The sequence below is a fragment of the Aphelocoma coerulescens genome, chromosome 4 (assembly GCF_041296385.1).
Source record: "Aphelocoma coerulescens isolate FSJ_1873_10779 chromosome 4, UR_Acoe_1.0, whole genome shotgun sequence".
Taxonomy (NCBI): Eukaryota; Metazoa; Chordata; class Aves; order Passeriformes; family Corvidae; genus Aphelocoma; species Aphelocoma coerulescens.
In genome coordinates this window covers 35,847,071-35,871,417 of record NC_091017.1, presented here as the reverse complement: position 1 = coordinate 35,871,417, position 24,347 = coordinate 35,847,071, and the positions used below count along the sequence as shown (strand labels likewise).

At 37.8% G+C, this 24,347-nt stretch overlaps 1 long non-coding RNA gene across 1 annotated transcript; it reads left to right on the top strand.

Moving 5' to 3' along the window:
- Positions 1-13,444: 13,444 nt before the first annotated feature.
- LOC138109026 (uncharacterized) lies at positions 13,445-15,725 on the top strand. The gene is made up of 3 exons (XR_011150209.1): positions 13,445-13,504; positions 13,815-13,909; positions 15,662-15,725. It is a non-coding gene; the product is annotated as an uncharacterized lncRNA (long non-coding RNA).
- The last annotated feature ends 8,622 nt before the right edge of the window (positions 15,726-24,347 follow it).

Sequence of the window (24,347 nt, the reverse complement as noted above, 5' to 3'; positions counted from 1 at the left end):
TAATTTTAAAGGAATGTGCCAGAAAGGTTATCCTACACATATGAATCAACAAGGTCTCAGATGGATGCTGATGTCAGATGGAGGCTGAGTGCTTTGGCAAGCACCAATGGAGTATTATTTTCTGGGATAAAACCCCCATAATCTTTACATACTGCAGGTACTGCTTCATACATTTCCTGCTTACTAGGTCAAATTCTCTGTAGCATCTTCATGTCCTTGTGCATGTCAGTGTTTGAATTTTCCCATATGCATTAATCATCTTCTTGATGTGTTTTAAGCTCTGTAGCATAATGGAATGAGTTTCAGTTCATGGCAATTTTTAAGTGTGAAGCCTTTTAAAGAACAATGTTTCCTCAGTGTTCTGTGAGCTCCAAGTAGGAATTTGTACCTGACAGGCACCATTCAGTGTATTTTCCTTTGCAGTTCAGATCTTCTTGCTGCCCTTTCTTGTTATCTCGTTTTTGGTCATGGTAAGATCAGAGCAGCTACACTGTTCCTGTCAAGCAGCCATGAAGGCTGGGATCTCAAAGATGGAAATGTGACAGCTCTAAGCATGCAGAGGGTCTGCAAGGAGCCTTTACAGTTTTAATAACTCAGGTGTCTGAACTCCAAGATTTTGTCTGTGAAAATGAGTTCAGAGGTAAAAGACTGATTTAAAAAATATGACAATTAAGTATTAGCTTCTTTGCTGTGGCCCCCTGTCTACTGTGCCCAACAAATGTGTATATTTCACTTTTTTCCAAGACTTTTCTTACCCCCTAACGGAAAGATCTGGAAATATGCTTTAAAATGAGTTAAAAAAGGAGTCTCCATTCCCTGAGATTCTGTTGTTGTAAGTTGGGAAATACCCCCCAAAAAGGCAAAACTAAAACCATCAGCTTTGGCAACATCATTGCTGCATGTGACTGGTAAATTTGCTTTTTCTTCTGAAATGTGGTGTACTGAGATGGCAGCGTTCTCATGGCACTTGTTGTGGGGCCAGGGAGGGAGCGCCAGCCCAGGGCTTTTAATGGCAATATTGCGACAGCCAGTGCAGCTGTTGGACTGCACAGTGAGGAGAAAAATTTCCATCAAATTTCTGCTGTGTGGGGTGCGAGTGGGAACGTTTAAACCTCGTGTTTAGCTCCCAGATGCACAAACCACATGTCTGAGCTGACACACAGGGAAGCATTGTTCATCAGTTAAAAATTGGCATCTATTACTTCCTCCCTTTGGGCCAAACTGGGAACCATATTGTGGCCCCTTGGGTGCTCTGGCAACAAAATTACATATTGCCCTACACTGAAGAATTAGTTATTAGTACAAAGGGAAGAACTATGTGATGCAACAGAGATCTGTAATACAAACTGCAATGGGATGGGACAGGTGACAGGAGACACACACAGATGTATGGCTTTGGACTGGGTCTGATTAAGTAACCAACGCGCTGCCAAACACATTGGTGGCTTTTAATTTTTTTTCTTTTCCCTGATATTTAATAAATATTAGGAAAAATACAGAACAAAATGAAAACCACAGAGATCTGTCAATGTTTACAAGACCTCAGCTGGACTGTGGTCAGAGCACTTGGTTTTGCTGGTATTATTTCCCAGAATGACTTTCCCATGTAAAGCACAGCTGTGTGCAGGTGGCAGTGCATGTTCATGTGTTCTTCGTGTAGGGGAACGGCCCCTCTTTGTATCTTGTGCATTTTTTTTTCATGCTCAGCTGAAAACATAATTTACCATGGCAGACAGATATAAACAAGAATTTCACAAGATGAAAGCATAATACCTAGTCCAAAACCCCTAGTGTTTTGGTTTCTTTTCATAGTCATACTTGATATTTAAGTGTACTTTACAATGAAATACATGTTTAAAAAAGAGGTCAGACTGGGTGAATACATAAGCTAATTTCTTTTTCTTCAGATGAAAGTAGATTTCTTTTTTTTTTTTTTAAATTTGGAAAAAGATCAGGCCTCTCTCCCATTGCTACATCTTTTTCCATGGAGAATAGACTTGATTGTTCTCCAAACATTGTTTCCTGTTCTTCACAGAGGGGAAATGTTTATTCCTTGTTCCTAATAATCAGACATACTGTAATGACTTGCTCACAGGGAAGACAAAAAATACAGGAAAGTTAAGACTGATGATTAATGTTTTCTTTATGCTGAAATTTTAAAAGCAGTAGAGCAGAGGCTGTTATAGTGAAATATGTGTGATACTTTGGAAATCCTGGATAAGCTGAAGGATGTATATCACGTGGAAAAGAAGACTACAGAGAGGCATTTTTCTGCCAGAGAAAATGGAAAGAAGCATTTTCTCTGTCACTGCTCATCCAAGCAGGCATAATCCTTTTGGTGCCTGCAAGAAGGGTACAAATGCAAAATTGGAAGGCCGTCAGACCAATGCCATTCAGTTAATTGCTTTAGTTGGGTTTGATTGAGAAGATCACAGTGCGTCATTCAAATGGTAGTTCAGTATGTCCCAGCAGATATTTTAAACTGCTGTTTAGGCAAGATCTGTTGGGGTGAATGTTTCAGGATGTTCCTGAAGCCATAGCTATTCCCCATCCATCAGACCTCGGAGAACCAGGGGTTTGCCTGCAAGAGAGACTCTGTCAGTTATACCAGCATAATTACCCCTGGAGCCAAGGTGCACAGCTGTGCATACAAAAACTCCTCTTGGAGTGACATAGGGTAAGCCAAAGCAAAATACAGCAGTTAAAGCCACAAGCCACGTGGTTTTCTTGCCTCAATTTTTTGACATAATGTCATGTACCGAAAAAACTTTCCCACACAGTCAAGACTAAATCTTTTATCGAAACTTTTCCACCTCTACAGATCCTGCTCGAATAAGCAAACTATTGGTTGTTTTCTGAATAAAATAAATGTGTTAGCATTTATAAATCCCTTCAGTGACCTACAGTTTTTCACAATATGTTCACTTCGGCAGAGATTAATTTTTGTAGTGTAAATGGTGGGGTGCTGATATCCCAGAATCAGTTCCCAATCTCTGAATGCCCTTTTGAGTTAGGGAAACAATATGTGTATGTGAATCTCCACCATTTTTATTCTAGTCAACTCCTTATTTCTATGGAGCAGTGCTTATATGGAGCAGTGCTTCTCCCAAGATAAAAACAGTGTCTTTTTCTGAATCTCATTCTCCTTCTAGCTGTTCATCTGGAACATTCACTTCCCTTTTCTGCAACAGGTTTAGAGTAAGTGTTGTCACTATCCTGAAAAGCAGCTCATTAGGTGCTACTAAGGGCATAGGAAAAGAGTGACAATTCTGTTGTTTAAACTTCAGGAATTTTTTTTCACAGATCCTAAATATCTCAAGAGCAAATTCAGAGATAATGCATTTAGAGTGAAGTTTAATCCTGTTCTTCAAAGTCCGTGTTTTGAGAATTTCTCCCTCAGCTTTTCCCTTTGGAAAGCAGTCAGGCAAATTAGGAGATAATTTATATGTGCTTTATATTCTTCCCAGATGTTTCTATTCCATTCTATTAATTTAATGCTAATTCTCAAAAGTAATGGATTTTTAATGAGTGATCTAAATTAAGATATAAAATAAAACTAATTAATTAAAATGTAAATGAGTATTGAAGCAATGAAAACAGCAATGAAGATGCGCAGAGAATCTAAGACTAAAAAGCATCAACAGAAAACAATGATACTATGTGGCAAAGAATTAGGCTGATATATTTCTAAAAGTTATGAATTTTTAAAATCACATCTCTGGAGAAAAGGGGAGTTTTGTAAGCATTTTGTCTGTATAAATAGGAGGAAAATAATTATGTCAGTGACAAGTGAATGAAAGAACCTAAATCTGAGGGAGAACACCAAAACTGAACTGAGTTTGAAGAACACTATGGCTGCTACAAAATATAGCTGCAAATCTTTTCTGAGGTGCTGCATCAGAATTCCAGCTGATAAAACAAGATGGGGCCTGTGTTTCTTCATGTTGATTTCACTCCACTTAAAGAACCACACTGAGTTCAGTGCACTACGTTATATGGAAGGCATTGATAAGCTGGAAAGGCTTCAGAAAAAAAGCACCGCAACTGAGTGGAGAGCTAGGGTGTGAAGTAAGAGAAAGAAAAAATAAATGAAACAAACCCAGAGCAGCATTCCTTTGTTGGGCATAATGAGAACAAAGTAAGTGGTCTCAGCCTGTGATGTCTGGGAGACAGTGAACCTCTATGCTACTAAGAATGTAACTGGGAAGAGCAGGATGGCACCAATGATGGTCGTGGAGCAAGTAATAAAAAAAACACCTGACAGTGAAAGTCAGAACTTCTCGAGTCATGGCACACCTACCACATTAGCTTGGTATGTGACGAAAACTAGTTACTGGTCCCAGTTTCTGCCACCACTTAACCCAAGCTGAGGCAGGAGCCAGCGCTGGCCTCTTCCAAGTACCAAAACTATGGCTGGCAGCTAATTCACAATATTTCTAAGCTCCATCAGACCTGACTTTTGCATCCCATGAGTGCATATCCAGGTGGAGGCAGGCAGCCCTGTGGCACACATGCCCAATGGCAGCCTCCTGCCTTCTTCCAGCACAGAGTCCTCAGGCAGGAAACGTGCTTAGAGCAAGAATTTCAGTAGAGGAGGACGTGGAGCTGCAACTCTAATCAGTGAGTGGTTATTGCATATTTCAGTATTGGGTCCTATCTCTAGATTGTAAAGAAGAGGAGGGGAAAATAGACACCATTTTCCTTCCTGCACAAGGGCATGGTTAGGCACAGAGTCAGAAGGGGCTTAGATGCTCCTGCAGCTGTGAACAACATTTCTGGCAACAACTGTAGATCATGTGAGCAGAAGGTAAACCCTAAATTTTAATAAAACAGATCTAAATCTGTTACAGAGACAATAGATGAACTATGTATATATTTAATCTCTAACTGCTATAACTCTATAATATGAACACTCAGGATTTTACACATCAATATTTGCTATTATTTCATGTTTTGGGATTACGTCACATTTGGTAGTAAAAGAAAAGCTGATTGTAATCAGAGACATCCAAGAGATGCACTGAGCATGGAGTTGGATGTGTTTTGAGCCTTAGGGAGAACACCAACATAAATTATAAAAGCAGTGGTTAGGATGAGGAGGAGAGGAACACACGAGTTAAGTGAATTGCAAATATGTGACCAGTCTTAAACCAGCAACATTTCAGCCTGAGCTGAAATAATCATGTGAAATTTTAGTACCGTGTTTTCTCATACTAAAAAAGTGATGCTTTGTGTAAGCAGCTGTTAATGTCTGAAATCCCTTCTAAGCCATGAGAAATAATTCGATCAGTTGACTCAGATACAACAGTGCTATTATTCACTGACTGGGCTTACTTGTGACACTGGAAAGGTCTGAATTTTTATAGGTTTATGGGGCTGAAAAAGAGACTGTCTCAGAAGATGCCACAGCCCTGAAAATTACAAGTAATGGGTCAGAATCTGGTGATAAAATGTAATGTGAGGATTTGATGATCAACTAGCACCCGCATCCTATTCCTTTAGTTTTGCTTCCTGCGTACTTCCATCTGGCCTGAATGCAGCTCATCAGGGAGCCCTAAATCCTGCTGGTTTTGTGTTTATAGCAGCATAACCCTTGATTCAGAGCCTTTGATAGCTCCCCTCTGGCTGCCACACACCACACATGTGCAGGAGATACACACCAGCTGTGAAGTCAAGCTGGCAGGGACTAAAGGCTAATGAGACTTTGTGTAGCTCCCAATTCTCCCATCGGTGAAGTGCTCCAGCAGCTCCTGCCAGGTTCAGCTGTGTCTCGCTGTGAAGCAGTCTTTCACTGTACTCACCTTCCCTTCCAGTGTCCTCTGCCTCCTTTTCTGTGCCCAGCTGGGCGAGACAAGTGGCTGAAGGGTTTGGTGCGCTTACACAGGGTGGGCTCTTCGGGGAACTGTGGTGTGGATGTGGCTTCTCATTCAAGAAGCTGGTAAATCACTGGTGTTTGGAAAACAGAAGGGTATACAAGATTGTTTTAGATACAACTGGTTTCTATCTTTTACCCTAAGGATCAAGTGCAGGCAAGTGAACTTTTGGAATTGCATTAAGTGGATATATTTTAAGGCAGTTTTTAAGGGGAATAAATTTTAAAGAACTTCTGAAATGGTAGCAACTCCCTATAATTTCTTAGAATACTTGGTTGAGAAATGTAATTATCTTCTAAAGAAGTTTGTAAGGGATTATCACTATAGGACTGAGTTTGGCAAACATACGCTATATCTCTACATAATCTCAGCTCAGAAATCTGTTTCATATTTTGCATGTGTTGTTTATGGCTGATGGATGTTTTTTCACTTTCTCTGATAATGAATTATCTCCCTTATATTGAATAAATGGGCTTTGTAGTAAATGTGCTATGTAGTATTGTAGCCACTTCACATTTATCTAATGAAAGAAATTTTTTGTGATTCATTGTAAAGTGCTCTGGGAAGTTGGAATAAAACTACTTTTCTTGGCAGTAAGGACAATTGTACAATTCATATAGAAATATAAATTTCAACCTGTAGGTGTAGGTGGTTGCTGATACCTGCCTGTCTGCTCATCATGTGTTTTGTAGCCATGCAATACAAATGACAGCTTTTCCCAGAGTCTGCTGGGTGCTAAAGAACAGAAAATAATGAAGTGTCTGTTGTGCATGCCAAAGAAAACTACAGGAATACTAGTAGCTGCAGGAAGAGGTGAAAGAGGCAGAAGTGACACACAAGTGTTGTCACTGTTATCATTTGCTTCTGATTAAAGACCTATTTGTCATGACCAATCATTTGCTAGATGTTCAAACAAGTGGCTGTCAGAGAATGCTTCACGAGAACAGCAGCAATGACATTTTGAAGATGAATGTATGTTCAACCCATCCTTCCACAGCTGCTGGAAAATTAATGTCAGTGCTAATGAAGAAAAAGTCTCTTGGGATAATAGGAAGCTGCAGAGTTAGAAATGTGGGGTTTGTTTACTCTCTGTAGAGAAAAGATCTCTCAATGTTTTTTCTGTCACTGCAGTTTTTAAGATACTTGGATTTATAAGTCCCTAAGTTCTGAATACCACATACCTAAAATAACTCCCAATCATTAAGAGAAAAATTGTCATGTAAAAAAGAGCTGGAATCAATTTGCTCATGATTTATTCTACTACATGCACAAGACCTCAGTCCAGTTCAGTTTTCTTACTAGGTAGGTTTTCATAACCTCCTGCAATGGTTGTTTACATAGTTTAAAGTCCATTGTCTTAGAATTGAAATGACTGATGGGAATGTATTATAAAAAGTCACTTAAAACAACAATGATAAGCTCAAAAAAGCAATAATTGTAACTCATCAACATTGAATGGGGATTAAAAAGATAATTTCAGAATAGAAATTACTTAATGAATTATGTTCTTGGTGTAAGACTGGATGTTTGGGAAATATTTTGCATTATTGCTTTTTATCATAGTTCTAGATACAAATTTTTTTTTAAAAAAGAAGGAGCCTAAAATAAACTTCAAAAAATAGAGGGGTCTAAATTAACTTCCTAAATGATTGTCAGACACCTAGCTCCATGGCTTTTGTCTCGTTTTATCAAAGCACTCTACAGCTCCCACTGACACTCTTTTATTTGTTCCCCGGAATGTAAAAGTTTCTTTATCTTTCAACGTTTCAAAAATATGACTTCTTAAATTAGAATACTAAATATAGAGTTATGATTTCAGTCATAACTGGACATTAAATACTAACAAAAGCAGAAAGCTGGCTCAACTTCATATCCACACCCAGAAGTAATCATTATATACTAATTATTACAGAGGAGCATTTGAAACTATATTGAGAGGGATTTATAATTTTTTGATAGCAAGTGTTCAAATACTCTTAATGCTTTACAACTATGAAGACACAGGATTTATTAATAAATGTTGGAAATGTGCAGAAATCATAAGGAATCTTCATAACTTCAGAACTGTTTCAAAAGTCATGGTATCAAGTGAACTTTTCCAGAAATGAAATGTCTCCTGTTCAAACTATGAACTGGGTGGCTGCATAGAAAACACAAAACCTTTGTTAGTTGCTGTAATTAAAATAGCTGGAGTATTACAATAGAAGCATTTGTGTTTAGCAATGTTTTTCAAAGCTGTTAACTAAAAGCTTGCTGCAGTCTTCTGGCATAGACAGAAATGAGACTATTATGTCAGTATGTCAACTTCCATTTCAATTCTAGATCCTTTCATGGAAAATGCTAGTGCTTGCTGAATTCCTCAGCTAACCGCAAATAAGAATTCCATTTTCTAAATACTTACGTTTAAATTTACTGCTGCAAACATTGGACAAAGGTAGTCTTTTCAAGTGAACCAAGTGTTATCATGTTCTAGCAAAGACATTTTCAAATTTAACTGTATTAAACGACGAAACCATTCATTTGATTAAGAAAAGTTATAAAGTGAGATGGATTGAAGGATCTGCTGCCAGACTGGATGGTAGATGCTGGATTTGGGGCTCTGTCTGCCAGACAGCTCTGGCTACAGTGGGAACAGCCCTAGGCAGAGAAGTTCTAGGACAAAGTGAGAAGAACCACCTGTTACCTCGAAATCTATAACCACCTGTGGAGAAAGACTGACGAGATGGGGGAAAACAGAGCTAACAAGGTTTTCCAAAACATTAGGGTATTTAGTACCCCTTGGCTTTTATATGAGAAGACATTTCTCCCCCATTCAGTTCTTCACATAACTGAACAAAGTAGCTACTTCCCCTGCTCTGCTCCTATGAATAGCAAGTTATTTTTGTTAGCCTGAGCTGTTCCTTTACAAAAGTGGAAATAGCTTGTAATGTTAGTAAATATTTTTAGAGCAGGTCAAGTGAGGATCCAGTGACTTTATAAACATTTATTAGTGGTTTCTTATCTAGATCCACTCTTCCATTATGCATCCTATTTTTCTTACTTGCTTTCTAAAACCCACTTAGACATTCTGTTGTCATCCTGATGTAACCGCCAGGTAATCTGCAGGAGGAGCAGCAAATTTTTGAGGAATGACTAAAGAGTACCAATTTCAAGTTGAAAAAAATCTTTTGTTTTCTAGGTTTTGACCATAACAAAGAATTCAGTGTATGAGATAAAAATGTGTAATGCTTTCAGAGGGCAACTGGATGTCACTCTTCATTGGCTTTTTCCAGGCTATTTTAGCATCGCACTGGTTGCAGCATGTGAAATGAATGATCTGTGCACAAAGCACACTTTAGAGTATCATTTATATCTATGAGAAAATGAAGTCAGAGGGAGGCCTAGGAATTTACCTAGTAACTTAAATCCGTACTGAATTCAGTAAGGCAGTTTTAGAGTTGCATCTGTTCAAGTGAGCCTGGAAATGAATGAACTGACCATTTCTCATCCTTCTCTCTCTCTGTCTTGCAAAGTACAGTACCCAGCTGCAGATGACTGGCTAAATAAAGCACTTTTTTTTGTTTTTATGTCCTTGTTTGTGCATTTCATTTGCTACATGTGCTATGTTCCTTAATTTACCATAATGATTTTGAAGATCACTTCCACCTAAACAAGGAGTACTTAGACTTCCCTGAGAGTCAGGACACATAATAAGGTAGGATTACTTCCATTTTTGCTTAAATTTCCATAATTAAAGATAGACCAAGTCAGGAAAAAACCAGAAAATTCCAGGCATTGAATTATTATCTCTGACACATCAATTAGAAATAATTTTGTTGAATTAGTGGTAGTTATGTCATTTTCATCATGTCTCAGATTCTGTAGGAGTGGACCATTTGGAATATGATTTATATATCTATGGCCCCTCATAAAGGTTTAAAACTCCCTTTGACAAGGGTAAATTTAAGGAGTGGGTCCTTTCCCCTGAAAGTCATGTAAGAATGTGCCAAAATAGAAGGATAGAACAGACATTTCCAACGTAGAAAAAAAATAAATAAACACCTGAAAGAAGCTGTGAAATTTAATATGAATGTCATTTTCAGACCTGTGTTGCATGAAAATGAAATTTTTCAAACATCTATCAAAGGTTCACCTTGAAAATACAGATCAGAGACAAGTATTATTAGTCAACTCTGTTCTCATTTCATTGCTATTTTTCCTGTGAATGAGCCTATCAGATTGTCTCCTTGGTTTTGATTTTGTCTGAATAGGTGCTAAATTCTCTGATCTCAGAAGAAAGCTTCAGAACTCCTGTCACAAGAAGATGAAAACATTGGAGAGACAGAAACATGTGTTTCTGCTTTACTTTTTGTTCCCCCCATTTGATTATCTGGGACCTTGTGTCTAAAGAATAAATGGTATAGGGTAGCATGACACCATGTAAAATGAAAAATGGTGGCCAGTATTCATATTCACTCTTAGAAGTATGAAATTATTTCATTGTATGCTGAAGAAAAATGCCTTATCTACTACTTTAACTGTACCATTATGGTTCACAGTGCACCTTGCTATTAAAGCTGTTTGGTTCAGTCACAGCCATTGAGAATTTTTGAGCAGAATCCCTTTTGCACTTGTACCATCTTCCTTGTTGCTTCTGTCATTTCTTAGGTATTCACCTTCCACATCGGAGACTTGTTCCTGCTCCATAATGCTCCTGTTCTTCTCACCCAGGACAGCTGCTGAGCATGGGAGATTCTTCTCTAAGGGTCTCCAGATCCTTGCAGGGAGCCTATGACAGCTGGAAGGATTTCTTCCTGCATTAAATGCCCTGGGCTTCAGGTCTCATGCAGTGTAGGACTCTGGTCTAGTCACTGCTGTGTGTTGCCATCCCCACCACAAGATTAAGGCTTTTGTGACTTCACCTTTGCACTTTACTTATTATTCAATGTTTGCTAAAACCTGGTATCCATTTTTTGCCCTCTATTTCTACCTTCAAATAGCCAGTTTAAAGAAAAACAGAAGAGAAATTTATAGCTTGGGAAAAGAACTGCTATGTGTGCTGCTAATTGTGCTGAGGTCAGGTTGGGGTAAGTACTCAGTGTACTGAGACATTCTGAAAAGGTGACATCATGTAAAATATCTGCACTTCTCTGACCCTGCTACCATTATTGCAGGTAAAGTTTTGGGACTAAAAAGTCATTACAGTCATGCTGAATAATCTTGCTAGAGGGCTGCCTTAGGCCTGTTCCATCTTGATTGTTTCTGATGTGTGTGTTAACAGAACTTTCTATTTTCTACACTGTCATGGATTACTTGTAAGACTTCTGCAGGTACAAACCTACAGTTACAAACCTAATTCCTTCATTTCAAGGTTGAATTAAGCATAAAAATGCAAGGCTCTTCATCAGAGCAAACATAACACAGAAGTGTTTTATTAGTTTCCTGATCTGACACATTTAAGTTCCAGTTGGTGAACAAGTTCAACTTTGAGTGATGTTCCCCAAGTGTATCTCTGTCATTTATATGAGTGAAGATCTTCTAAAGATGCCCAATTGGAAGCCTTTTAGATATTTAGCTACTTTAGCAACCATTTGGTAAATGTCAAAGGGCGAAGGCAGCAACCCGGTCAGCAGGGCAGAGAGCCAGCAGGGCAGAACAGAAAACAATGTAAAACTTGTAACTTGTAACCCCTGAGTACCCTCTCCAGATAGACATTTTTCCCTTTGAAATGTCTGCATCAAATCCAGGAATTCCTTTGGTGTTTTGTGTTCTACCAAAATGTATAATGGCTTGTGGTGTTGACAACTCCAGTCAAAACTGCATTTAAAAGAAAAATATGAACAATTCTTCATACACAGGTCATACTCTGTATGTAAAAATATGAAACATTAAGTAAAGTTCAAAATACAAATATGTTTCACAAGTCAAACTTCTCTGTGTGGCTGGACACATCTGTTATGAATAAAAAGTTTCATAAATCATTGAAGATAGGGAAAAAAAGAGAGCATTCTCAGTTCTCTCAGAAAATGCATTTAGTCTCTTTGCATTCAGTGAATGATGTAAATTTTCAAAATTCTGTGTCTTTATTGCTGCATTGATACATACAAAAATCTACAGTGGTGCCTTGTGTTTGTCTCAAATCTCTGTTTAAGTCCTGGCATTTCTATTTAAAAGAAAAAATTGAACAAGAGGGAGGGATAAGAATGAGACAAAACACTACAGAATTGACACAGAGGAGTGTTTCTGGCTTTCATTTCTACTTCAGTGTCATTTTCTTGTACCTTTTATTTTTAAGAAGTGGAAAACAAATTTGCCAACAAAAAGCCTGTCAACAGAAAGAGCTGGGCATTCAACAAGTTCTGATGAGGGCCACAGAGGGTACACAAAATCTCCTCTTCTTGCTTCTGCTTTGAGCAATTCTGCAGAATGTGACCTGGCCTGTGAAAAAGGTCTGGCCTTTCTGCAGGGCATCAGGCAGTATATCCATTCAGGCTGCTGACAGCACTGCAGGGGCTTCACAAGTGGTGTCCATAAACAGCATTGCTGATGTTCTCAGTCCGTTTGGTGAAAACAAGCCTATCTAAAAATGAGAATTTCTTCTTCCTGCTTATTCACTAGTTCATTCAACAAGTGTTAGAGAAATCATCCATCTCTTTCTAAAAGAACATCATTTCATTGACTCCTCCCATAACTGAGGAGAAGAATAAAGCCCTAACATATTTGGTTAAATTATGATGTGCTGTAGAATTCACAAACAATTATCCTACCTCATAACAGTCTGTTTATCCTGAGATATTACTGACTTACTAAGATAATACTAAAATAAAAATCCTGGGTGGAATTCCTTGCTTGAAACTCACTTCTAAAAGTGAACTGATCTTTATTTTTTTAAATGTAGCTCTGTTAAAGAAACAATGGACAAAGAAGAAAACATTTGGAAAAGTTCATTATACCAAATATTGGCATAATACATATATTGATGTGTTTTATTGTAACAATTCTGTGCATACAGCCCACAGAGTAGGCTTCAAAAGTCGCTAGCAATCACATTTTTTTCAGGCATTGAAACATCACTGTAGAGGTATTACCTGGATGCATTTATCCAGGCTCAACAGGTCACATGCTGTGCAGGACTCCAGTCCCATAAGACCTAAAAATAACATACACTTGGTGCAGTCAGTACTGTCAAGAGATTTTTAAAAAGAAAGTCTCAGAGCTTGGTGACAAAACCAGGTGCTTAGGGCAAAGCTGTTATAAAAATGGTGGAGAAGAAATTAGGAGGAATTTACTTGTTCACTTGGATGTTGAAGGCAAGCAATACTATTCTCTGTCAGTCATGATTCCAAAGGATCAGCAGTCATCATTGAAATGCTTAATTCCTGAGTATCTTCAGGCTGCCTACGAAGTGTGCAGTGAACTTCACATTCAGTATTTTCATATCCTCTAGTAGCTAGAAAAGATTTAAAAAAATGTATACTGATCCTGAACTAAATATTTCCAAAAGACACATTGTCTCAGAATAAGCTCCACCTGGACTTTGACCATGTCATCAACCAGTCCACATGTAGCCTTTGGCTGGAGGACAGAGATGGGTTCCAGAAAAAGGGTGAATGCAGTAAACTGCATTCAACACTGAACACCATTCAAAAGTTGTAAGTATTTGAAAATATTTTATTACTGCTTCAAAATAAAACTTTTAAAATGCACTCTTTTAAGAGAAATGTGAAAATACAGAAAATTACAAGGTGGCCTCTAAAGAAGCAATCAAAGCATACCAGTGTTATCTACAGGTAATTTAAAGGTAATTTTAAAGTACATGTTTTTATTTCCCAAAGTTCCTTAAATGACTTAATACATCTTGTTTGAGACTGGGATTTGTGTAATGCCCATAATGTGCTAGTTTATTTCTCAGCTGAAGAAACCAAAATTGGCAGCTAAAGGTGTTTTGCTCTGTAACCACAGGCGCCTTTAATCAAAGATGTATCAAAATGTTTCTCAGCTTCCTGAGTGCACAACAGAGAATGGAAACATCTATTATTCTGAAGACAGCAGTGAAGGTACAGTAGAAACATTTGACAAATTTAGGAAGAGAGCTACGCCGCATTGTTTGAATTCTCACATGTCAGCTCTTGGGCACCAATTAATTTACTAATGAATAGAAAATTAAGATGACTACCTGTCCCTACTAATTATGTACTGCATTTTGAATTGCCCATATTGAATAATACAAAAATAAGATATTATAGACTGTGAAATAAATTTTTCCACCTCAAAGAGATGCAGAATGCTGGCACTATAATTATACTAAATTTTAACTCAGATACTTAGCATTTGTATACTTCTTCCCATTACAGTTTTTTACACTGAGAATCAGTCCTGTGAAAACTGTACTTAGGAAGAGCCAACTGTTTTTTAACATTTTGATGATAGAAAAAAGAGTTTCTAGACCTTGAATGTAAGAATAGAGATAACTATTAACTTTAATAAAAGTCACATGGTTCCCATTATTAGAGTGAAAGAGCCATTAATCTTACATTTACGTTCTGCAGTGTTTACAAAATAGAAAAGAAGGCAGCTTTATCATATCTCTTCATAGGAATTTGGTGAGGTTAGATTCCTCAGCAGTGTCTGGGAACTGGCAGAAATCAGGCATGTGGTCAATGTCAGGCCTGTGTTAACCAGGACTTTGATCAAAGTGCTGTTACTGCAGAACAGAACTCTGTCAGTTCTAGACCAGTAGAGCTGCTTGGAAAGGGAGCAGGAAGGTAATGTTATAAAGCCAATAATTAACTACAACTTGCAAGGATTTTTTTGAGGCATATCCAATCAGTTGGTAAATTAATTGGGACCACTGATGGTTACTAACTACCGCCCTAATTATAAGCACCCATTGTAGCATTTCCTAGCTGTGTGTGGCTAGTGAGATCAGGAAGAGGAAGGAGGCATGATCCAGTACTAACATCCATACAAAAATCAGAGCCACACATGCACACACACTCTGGCTTTTCTATTTCATTACTACTGTTCCATGATCACTGGTCATTTAATAGACATTGAGAAAACACTCTGAAAGCCCTTCAGACTATAGAAATAGACACCTGTGAAAGACAATATAGAAATTTAATATGAAATTGAGCTAGTTTCATTCACTCCTCTGCCCCCTTCACTGCCATCCCCAGATCAGAACTGCTTAAGCTTTTACCTGTTTTGGGAAGAAGAATTGAAAAAATAAGGTGTGTTTTGTTTAGAAGTCTCATTGTTATTTATAGCCACTCATGACCGGAGTATTTAAAATAATATAAATGTTCTTTTCCCTTCAGCTAGCACATAAGAGCTTCAAGAAATTTCCTCCAGTTACCATTGTCAGGCTCAGTGGGAGTCTGAGTTGCTGAGCAACCATTTTTCTTATTTGATGTAATTTATCTTTTAACTAATAGAAAGCACTACTGATGGATTGACCAGAGAAGAAAAAGCAAAAGAGCAGAAATTACTGGATACTGACTTGAGCATCTATAATATTAACCAGTTTTGACATATAAGTAAAGAAAATTCATGAGCAAAAATAACTCCTCCTCATGAATTTATCTTAAATCTTACCTGCCTTTGAAAACAGTGTGTTGTTCTGTCAGTGTGCTTGTGAAGCTTTCATAAGCAGGCTTTTCTGCCTTGTCAAGTCAGAGCACTGCCTGACAAACAAACCATAATGGGGTAAATCATGTAGGCATTTACAGATGTTGAACTTGCATACAAGTTGTTAGTAAATGTAGAATATTACTGATATTTACTAATTATATTACAAATACTTTTAGAGGCCTCCTCAAACCCTGGTAAGGGACCGTCAAGGAGAGGAATGGGGAAACTCCAATGCTGTGTGATCACTGCTTTGGATCAATTCCAGGTATTTGCAGGGGCAAACTGAGCATTTGCCCAGAGAAATTAGCTGCTGTAGTCCTCCTGACTGCTCTGCCTTCTTGAAACTATGGGAAATCATGAGGCTGGAGGATCATGGATTTTGGGGTGTTTGCACTGTGATGGATAACCTTCTCGTCCAAGGCATTCACAAAAGCTATGACTTTGCAAAAAGGGAAAAACTATTTTGATAGAGTCCTGCTCTGGGAAAAACTATACTAAGAATGAAATGCTAAAAATTAATGGATCAAGAAAGCTTTTTTTGTTGCTGTCTATTCAGCATATGTGCCCTGTTGAGCTGAATCCATGACCCTGCCTCCCAGAGACGCATAAATTTATACAGCCACCAACAGTTTGCTGTTTTTCTGTCAGCCAGTTCCCAGGGTGGGACACAACCTTAATACAGGGCACAGATTTGGATCTCAGCTCTGTGGGCTGATGTAGCCCCTTTAGGCATGCATAAGGGAGAGAAGATTTAGTTTTGCAAGATCCCAAGACCATCTATCTTTAGTCGCCGAGTCATGGTTGTTGTCACCCAACTTAATCATTGACTGTGAGCGATGACTTACATGTGGAAACACAGAATCAGCTTCTAAAGAAGGTATTCTGGGGTAGTGATGGCAATTTAAGCTTTCATTGTACTCAGTGGTGGCCAGAACAACAAGTCACACACTGTCACATATGGAAGGCAATTTACAAACTAACTGTGGTAATTCTTCTGTTGGTGTAGCGGCTCGATAAATGCTTCTGGCCTTTACTGTTCCTCTGTGTGTGTGTATGTACAGAAATTGTTAATAGTCACTCAACAACCATCTGAAGAGATGTTCTGGATTTGTAATAGGGTTGTTATTCTATCCAAAATAGTTTAATTTGTATTTCTGGTGGCAATCCATCAATTCGCATTCATTTCCTCTGAGTACAAGGGAATTATCAATCAGTTTCTTTTTTTTTTTTTTTTTTATTTTCTGATTGCTAGCACAGAAAAGAACTTCAGGGGTGTTTGTTTGCTTGTTTGTTTTTGTTTTTTAAACTAAACACAAGCCATTTTAGATAAAAATTTTGCACGTAGAAATTTGTGGTTTCTCGTGAGTGTAAATTACCAGAATAAGAGTAAAGGAGGACTGTTCCATGAGCTTTATTACCTAGGATTTTTTACTGGGAACAGAGGCCAAGGCTAAGAAATTATAAAATATATTTTTTTCTGAAAAATGGATTAAGATATTGATCATTTGGTTATCCATATTTATCAGGTTAATTTAGCTATTAGAAGCCAGGCTTCAGGACAGACACGGAAGTTGCTGAAAGGGATATTTTTTCTTATGTGTGTTTAGCAGTTGTTGGATAACTTGTGCTTAGTCATAAATGCTTTACTTATTATCACTGAGGACTTAATCTTGAAACTGTTATATGGAATTAGAGCAGCATGAATTGAATTTTAATTTTTACTTGCCAACGTAGTAAGCAGGAATGGAAATCAGCTTGTCATATAGACAGAAATTGTGGGCAAATCCACTTACTAAACAAATAGTAATTATTAAGAAAGCAAAGAGCTGACTCCTGTCACCTGTGGTGACACATATTTTTCATGGAATTAAGTAAGTGGGCTAAAGAGGAAAAATGCACAACTTCTCTAATAGCTAAAAATATCACGTCCTTAACATATACAAAAATACCATGACATTGAAGAGAACATTCATCTTAAGGCCAAGGAAACCATGTTCATCATTCACATCCCTCCTAAGGAAGCTCTGCTGTAATTGCAGTTCACACTGAAGTTGAGCCCAAAATAGTACCAACAATGGAAGTGGACACCAGTGTCACTTTTTCCCTTGAGCATACAAAGGATCTGAATGCCACATAAAGCAGGGCACTGAAAATGTAAACTATAACCATGGGATTTTGCGAGCTTTCATCTATTCTTGTTCTGCTCTTGGCAAAGCTTTAAAGAAAGGTTAACTTATATCTGCACTTATGTGTGGGTAAATAGGAAAAATGTGCAGTGATGTTGATAGCATAATTTGAAATAAAGCGCATCTTATCAGTAAAATGCCCTTGTTTTTGCTTATTTTGGAGTGGCAAAGGTACAGGACTTCCTGCTGGTGCTTTAATCTTTTCCAATAGCCAGTATGAAGTCCTGTTTGAAAAGGGCTAAACACCTGCTAAAGCGTTGTATATGCACATTTCTATCATCATGCACTGCAGTATCTATTCACTGTACAGAACCCATGGATAAGAAAGTTCAGCTTTAAAGGAAAATGTGATGTGATCCACAGGAATTTAATGGTCAAAAGCACTTCTCAGATCATCCTTTCTTGGGACAGCAAAACTATAAACAGTCCCCAAGAGTTCTCGAATGTATTGTTGGAAGCTCCTTCCCTGGATGTGTTCTTACAGCTGCCCTGAGAGCAAACTGTAGCCTACAATCCACCAAACCATTCTCTTTATTCTCCAAATATTACTATGCTAAGAATTATTGGTACCCCAGTGGTACCAATGAATGAAACTGAAATTTCAAGGGCACTTTAAAGTGTATTTTCTTTCCGATGTAGGCTCTCAGGTCTTGGAAAACAGGGATGATACTGAAGAGTCACAAGCAACTGAGTGTTATGGAAGTAGTCTATGAGCCAGTACAGGTTTTCATTTGTCCTTCAGCCTTATCTCAAATATACTTTGTTGCCTGCAAGACAGCAGAAGGATACTAAGGTTAGGAATATCCCACTTAGATGGAAATTTGTTGTGTGTGGTCCCCCCACCAAGCAAACAGCAACAGGCTGGAGAAAGCACAAGTGCATTAGTGCTGAGAACTAATCTGAATTAGGTCACAAAAAGGAATTTCTAACATCTAAAGTTGAACTGATGTTTTATTATGCATGATGAAAGTTGGAGAACTATAAAGGAACTTGTGTTTTACTAAAAAGTGTGTTGCCCAAGAAAACAATAGATTGTCAAAATGCTCATGTGGATTTAAACCATGTTTTTACTGGATAGTATCAAGGAATAAAAAGGTCTCCAAGCAGAAATCACACTTTTCATAATAAATGTAAATTCCCAAGAAAGATTAATTTAAGAATATTAATAAATGAAAACCCCTTTAATTACAAAAGTATCCCACTAATAAAACAGTTACCTTGAAAATCAGAAAAGAAAGATGGGTATCTGATATAAATTTTCTCATGTGTATTTTAAAAGCTCTTGTGAAAGCAGGGAGTGCTAAAGGAGAAATATCTTTAAAATTCTTGTTAAAGAATAATATTTTCATTTAAATAAAAAGGAAAAAGGCTTTGTTTTGAATTTTGAATGTGTTCCTTGCTCACACTGAAAAGTTTGGCCAGCATGGGAATCACCTACAGACATGCCTGCTTAAAAATGCTGTTACCAACATTAAAATATTTCAGTAAGAATAAATTTTATTAACTACTTTAAATTCATGTAAAGTTTGGCTTTTCATTAAGTCTGTAGAGCAGAAAAATTTGTAGTCAATAAGTCTCAGCTTGTGTCATTTTTGTTATTGAATAAGAGTGGACAGTAGCTTTAAAACAGTAGAAACTAAATATATAACTAGGCAATGCATTTCTTAGCTGTTTGAGGCCTTCTTGCACATTTCCATGACACAATGTCTGCAAGTACAATGGCATAATGCCCACTGGGGAAAAGACTGGAATGCTATTTGTTCCCAAAACTGCATTTCCTTGTAAGGGAAAAAACTCCAACTTGGCAACCAGTTTCCAACCTTTCACTTCATTTTCAGATAAAATCAAGGTTGTCTCTTAAAATTTTTTTTAATTCCTTTTTTTTTTTTTTTGTGTCAGAGGATTAGGGAAGGAGAAGTAAACGTCTTTCTGTGTCTGATAATACTGAACACAAGGGAGATTCTTCCTTTCATGAATCTGAAGAAGTTCATTCCTAACGGTTAATAAACAAGCCATGTCAAGAGTTATTTCTTAATTTATATAAAGATTCATATAAAATTTATTTAAACCTAACAATTACTTCAAGGCCTCCTAATAAAATGCTTCCTGAAGCTGCATTAGTACAGTGTAACACAGAGCTTCAATGATAAGAGAAAGCATACAGACTACTGCTGGATGCTGCTCTATAAATGTTTACAGGATAATAAACACCAGACTTAATTGCATGGTCTGACAAAATATTTATTAAATTCACTGCAGCTGACTAGTATTGCTTCCAGCAATTCCAGAAATGGCCTTGTAGGAAAGAGCTGAAAAATTTTATACTACATTGATTGATACTGCCTCTGAATTTAGATCCAAAGTAACTCTTCAAGCATTTGTTAAATGCTTGACATTATGCTTCTTGCAGGAGCTATTCCTAAGGCCTAGGATAAAGCCAGAACATAACATGAAACATCATCTAGTTTGTTTGTAGGTCAGGATTTTCAGTAATGTTACTTCAGCAAAAAATAATTTAGCTAGACTTCTTTTAAAACAGCCTCCCCCTTTCCATAACTCCTCTTTTTATGGCAAAGGGAAGATTTTAGAGATGGATAAGATTCCAGTGAAGAGGAAAGAAAAGTGCTGAAAATGGTTCATGTTTTAAGAGCAACAGCAGGTCCAAAAAAAAAACAACAAACCAGAAGCAGGGGGAGATAAACCCAAGGGAGCAGTTCTTTGAACCAGAACTGAAAACCAATAAAAAAAAAAATCTGTGATTGGAAGGCTGGAAAATAAATTTAGGAGAAAGGGTTCTGACCATTAATTAAAAGGTAAGGTCTGAGCTGTCAGAGATGTGCATTATGATATTTTGGTGAAGCAAGAAAATAAGCCACTGGGCTCACACCTCACCTCCTGCCCCAAGTTTTATTCTTGCTGTACATTCTTTCCTCCTGTGTAGGCATGCAATATCTTCAGACTTTGTAAGTCAGCTAAATGGTATCCATTTTTGCATGAAGAGAAGACATTCAACATATGGCTGAGCTGAAATAAGAATCAGCCAGACACAGAAGCCTGTAAAAAGCTGGTACTTCCTTAGATTTACCTGTCATTATTGTGAAAAGCTGGCCTGAGTCCTCTCCTGGGCACACCTTGGGCAGTGAGGTTGCTGCAGAGGGTGTGTGCTGTACATCTGAAGTTAATCTGTACAGAGTAGGAAGCTTTCTGCAGAAATTAGGAGTGTGCACAATGTTTCAGAGCTGCTTCGATATCTGCCTGTACACTACCACACAGAATCCATCCTCATGAAGCAGGCAAATAGAAAGTTCTCAAACATCTCAAGGTCTACAAATGCTCAGTCCTATACCTTACATGTCCTTAGTTTACAGCTGCATGATATAAAAATAGCCCTTGAAAAGTTTGCCTAATGAATTGGTTCAGTGAACAAGCACTTTACAAAGGGGCATACAAAACCTTTATTATCCATTTTTTCCTAATAAAGGAAAAACAAATCTTTAGGAAACATCTGGCTTCCCAGAATCTGTAGGAAGTCTATGGTGAACTCCCACTACAGCAGCATAAGAGGTATTTGTTAGATTGAATAGCAGTATGTTAACAAAGCAGTCGACATCATCTTGCTCAGGGAAATTGCACTGGCAGATAAGACACTCATGAAAAACGGACATGTTTATTCAGTGTGCCTAAAGCTGCTGCAGATGGGAAAATAGGGTGTTAAATAAGTGTGATGACACTGAGCAGTGTGAGCTGATACTGAGTACAGTACAGCTGAACCCCAACATAACAAACAGCCCAAGTTGCCTCCTCTGTTTACAGCTAAGCCTTTGCAAAGACAACATCTGAACTAGCCCTACGCAATTACACATAATTAATACAAAATTAAGTACAGGTTGGGGGGGGAAGAAGGGGTGGGATGCTCAAAAAGGGCATTTTCTCATTTTGATCCAGAAAGTGACACCAGAAAAGCTCTGACTTTAAATTGCATTTCAGAAGCTTGAGAGAACGCCGACTTTTTGGCAAGGCGGCCTTTTTTAACAGCTGAACCATGGAAGAAGTTCCAAAAGACATTTCATAGCTGTAAGTCTACCTACATCTGTTCGATTCCAGCCAGACTTCAGGAAGAATCCAGTTTTAAGACGTTTGCTGCCATCTAGTGCCTTTATTTCTCTCTTCAACCCTTGGAAAAATGGCCGTCATCATTCACAAATAACTTCAGAGGATAAAGTGTGTATCAGTACACTATTCTTCAGCTACCACTGCACAGAAACACAAAATAAATTATGCTTTCCATAATTCAGGGTTTGCTTGGTGTAGAATCAGGATGGAAGGTCGTTTTAAGTGGTAACAGTAAGGCCCTGCTAATGAGTCGTGGTTTATTTCAGCACAGAAATATAATTTCATGTACCTTGGAAAGGAGTATTAGAACTTACGGTTCGTTTTCAATTTTTAATATGGCTATGGGAAAAAAACCTCCTATAAACAAACACCTAAAACCAATGCCTATCAGCTGAATTGAAATGAGGGTGTCTTGCCACAAAATATTGTTTCAATGCCACCCCCTATCATTGTTATTTTAGTCATAAACTTGCCATACAGCTGAAATTTAGGGTACAGGTAATATTTCACCCAAAGAGCAATAATAATTTTCCAGTTATGCAATAAAATATTTTGTAAAAGCATCGTCAGGTAGGTTCCTTGCCACAAATGCCACATGTATTCATGACTTAGTCCTATGTTTGCACCACTTAAGAACACATCCTTTAAAACAGTTTATATTTTCCAGAAATATTTTCATTTGTACTGACTCTGGGGAAATGCAAACATTTTAGTAAGAGCTGATAGACTACTCTCAAGGTATTTATTAGCTTAGAAATCAATGACCAGGAGTTTGTGAGCAGAGGGAAATTAGATCTGTATGTAAGCATGTAGCTTTTTTAGCACTCAAGTCAAATAAGGCAAATAGTGACTCTAAACTCAAATGGTTTGTTTGTGCACATCACTTTTGCCACTGGGGGCCAGTTTTGCAAAGCCAACATAACTCACAACATCCAACATAAGGGCTCTGTAAGTTCAGCATCCAGGACAAAAAGGTGGGCATGTTGTCGAACCTTCTCCTCTTCCTGGCCACTTCTCCTGATTTCCCTCTGTCAAGGGCTTCCATTTACCCTCACACACTCCTGAATCTTGTGCTTCTATCCCTTGCTGTTAATTTTTCCCATTTTTCAGCCTCATCTCATTCATCACTGTGCAGCAAAGCAAGGATTTTCCCTACACTGCAGTGTGAGGCAGTCCAGAGCTTTCTTTTCTCTTCCAAACTTGCTGCTCATGGTGGACTTGAGAAAAAAACTAAGTACAGTAAGGTGGGGAAAATTTGGCCCCATCCTTGCCATTCCAGACTCCAGTGTGCTGTCTCTGACTGCTGAGTGAGCACAAGCTACCCAGTCCCACCATGGAGCTTTGGGGGGATGGAAGACCCCCTGACAGTTTTCTCTGTGCTCCCCTGGTTCAGTATTTGGCAGCTACCAAGTCTTTTCTGAACATGTATCAACAGCTATTTCTGGAGAGTGAAAAAAGTCAAATGTGTGGAAGAGAACAGTTGCAAACTCTGGACATATATTTGTCTTGGGTCCCTACTTCAGAGGATGCAGTTGACACATTTAGTGAAATGATACAAAACCACTGGTTTTGTTAGGTGAAAGAAATATATCTGACCTCATTTTTAGGAGCATGAGACTCTCTTTGCACATATGAGTCCTATGAATATAATTTTACAGTTACTGCAACAGTAAAAATTCAGTAACAGCTTTCCTGTTACACTGTAAGATCAGAATCTATGGCCGTAATTTATAATTCAACTTTTTTAAAGAAGTGACTTAGAATTCCTAAATCTTTCAAAGTCTTGAGGATTTTTATTTAAAAGTCTTACTATGGCAGCTCTTAAATCTAATCTGAAAACACATCAGACATTTGTAAATTTGGCAATACATGTTATCACTATCAAGAGTGCAAAGGTGTAAAATACTTGGGCTAAGAACCTTTCTGTAAGTATTTTTAGTATCTAATAAAATGATTGATAATACAAGACAGGAAGGTTTTCTGAAGAATAACTGAAATAATCTCTGCTTATATTGGGTGTTTATGAAGTGAGCACAAGAGTCTCTCTCTACTATGGTGCCCAAGTATGTATGTAATTATAATAAACATAAGAAATCAGAATTGAGCCTTCAAGGATCAGTCTGGGACATAAACTGCTTGAAAAGGATGGTATTCAAAAAGAATGTTTGCAAGAGGAAAATAAGTGTCCCCAGGTGTCTGTTTGTGACACAGGATGGTGTCCATGGACCCTGGAGTGCTGTGGTTAATGGGTGCTACTACTTCAGCATTGCTCTTCAACTGAGACAGTCAACAAATGTAATAAGGTGTGCAGTCACATTACTTTATACAGAAGAGCCATGCAAACAATTCTATTGACCATATTAGACTCACATAGCTAGGGCAAACTGAGCAATAAAAGCAATCTTGCTGAATAGGAGTAATTTGTCCTAAATCAAATGATCGCTGTTACATTGCATTATTAATGCAATTAGTGTCTGTTCTTACTTAGTTCATGTTAATGTGGATTTACAATTAGAGATTAATTGTTCATATTATGGATTTCTATTTTTGCAAGTCAAATCTG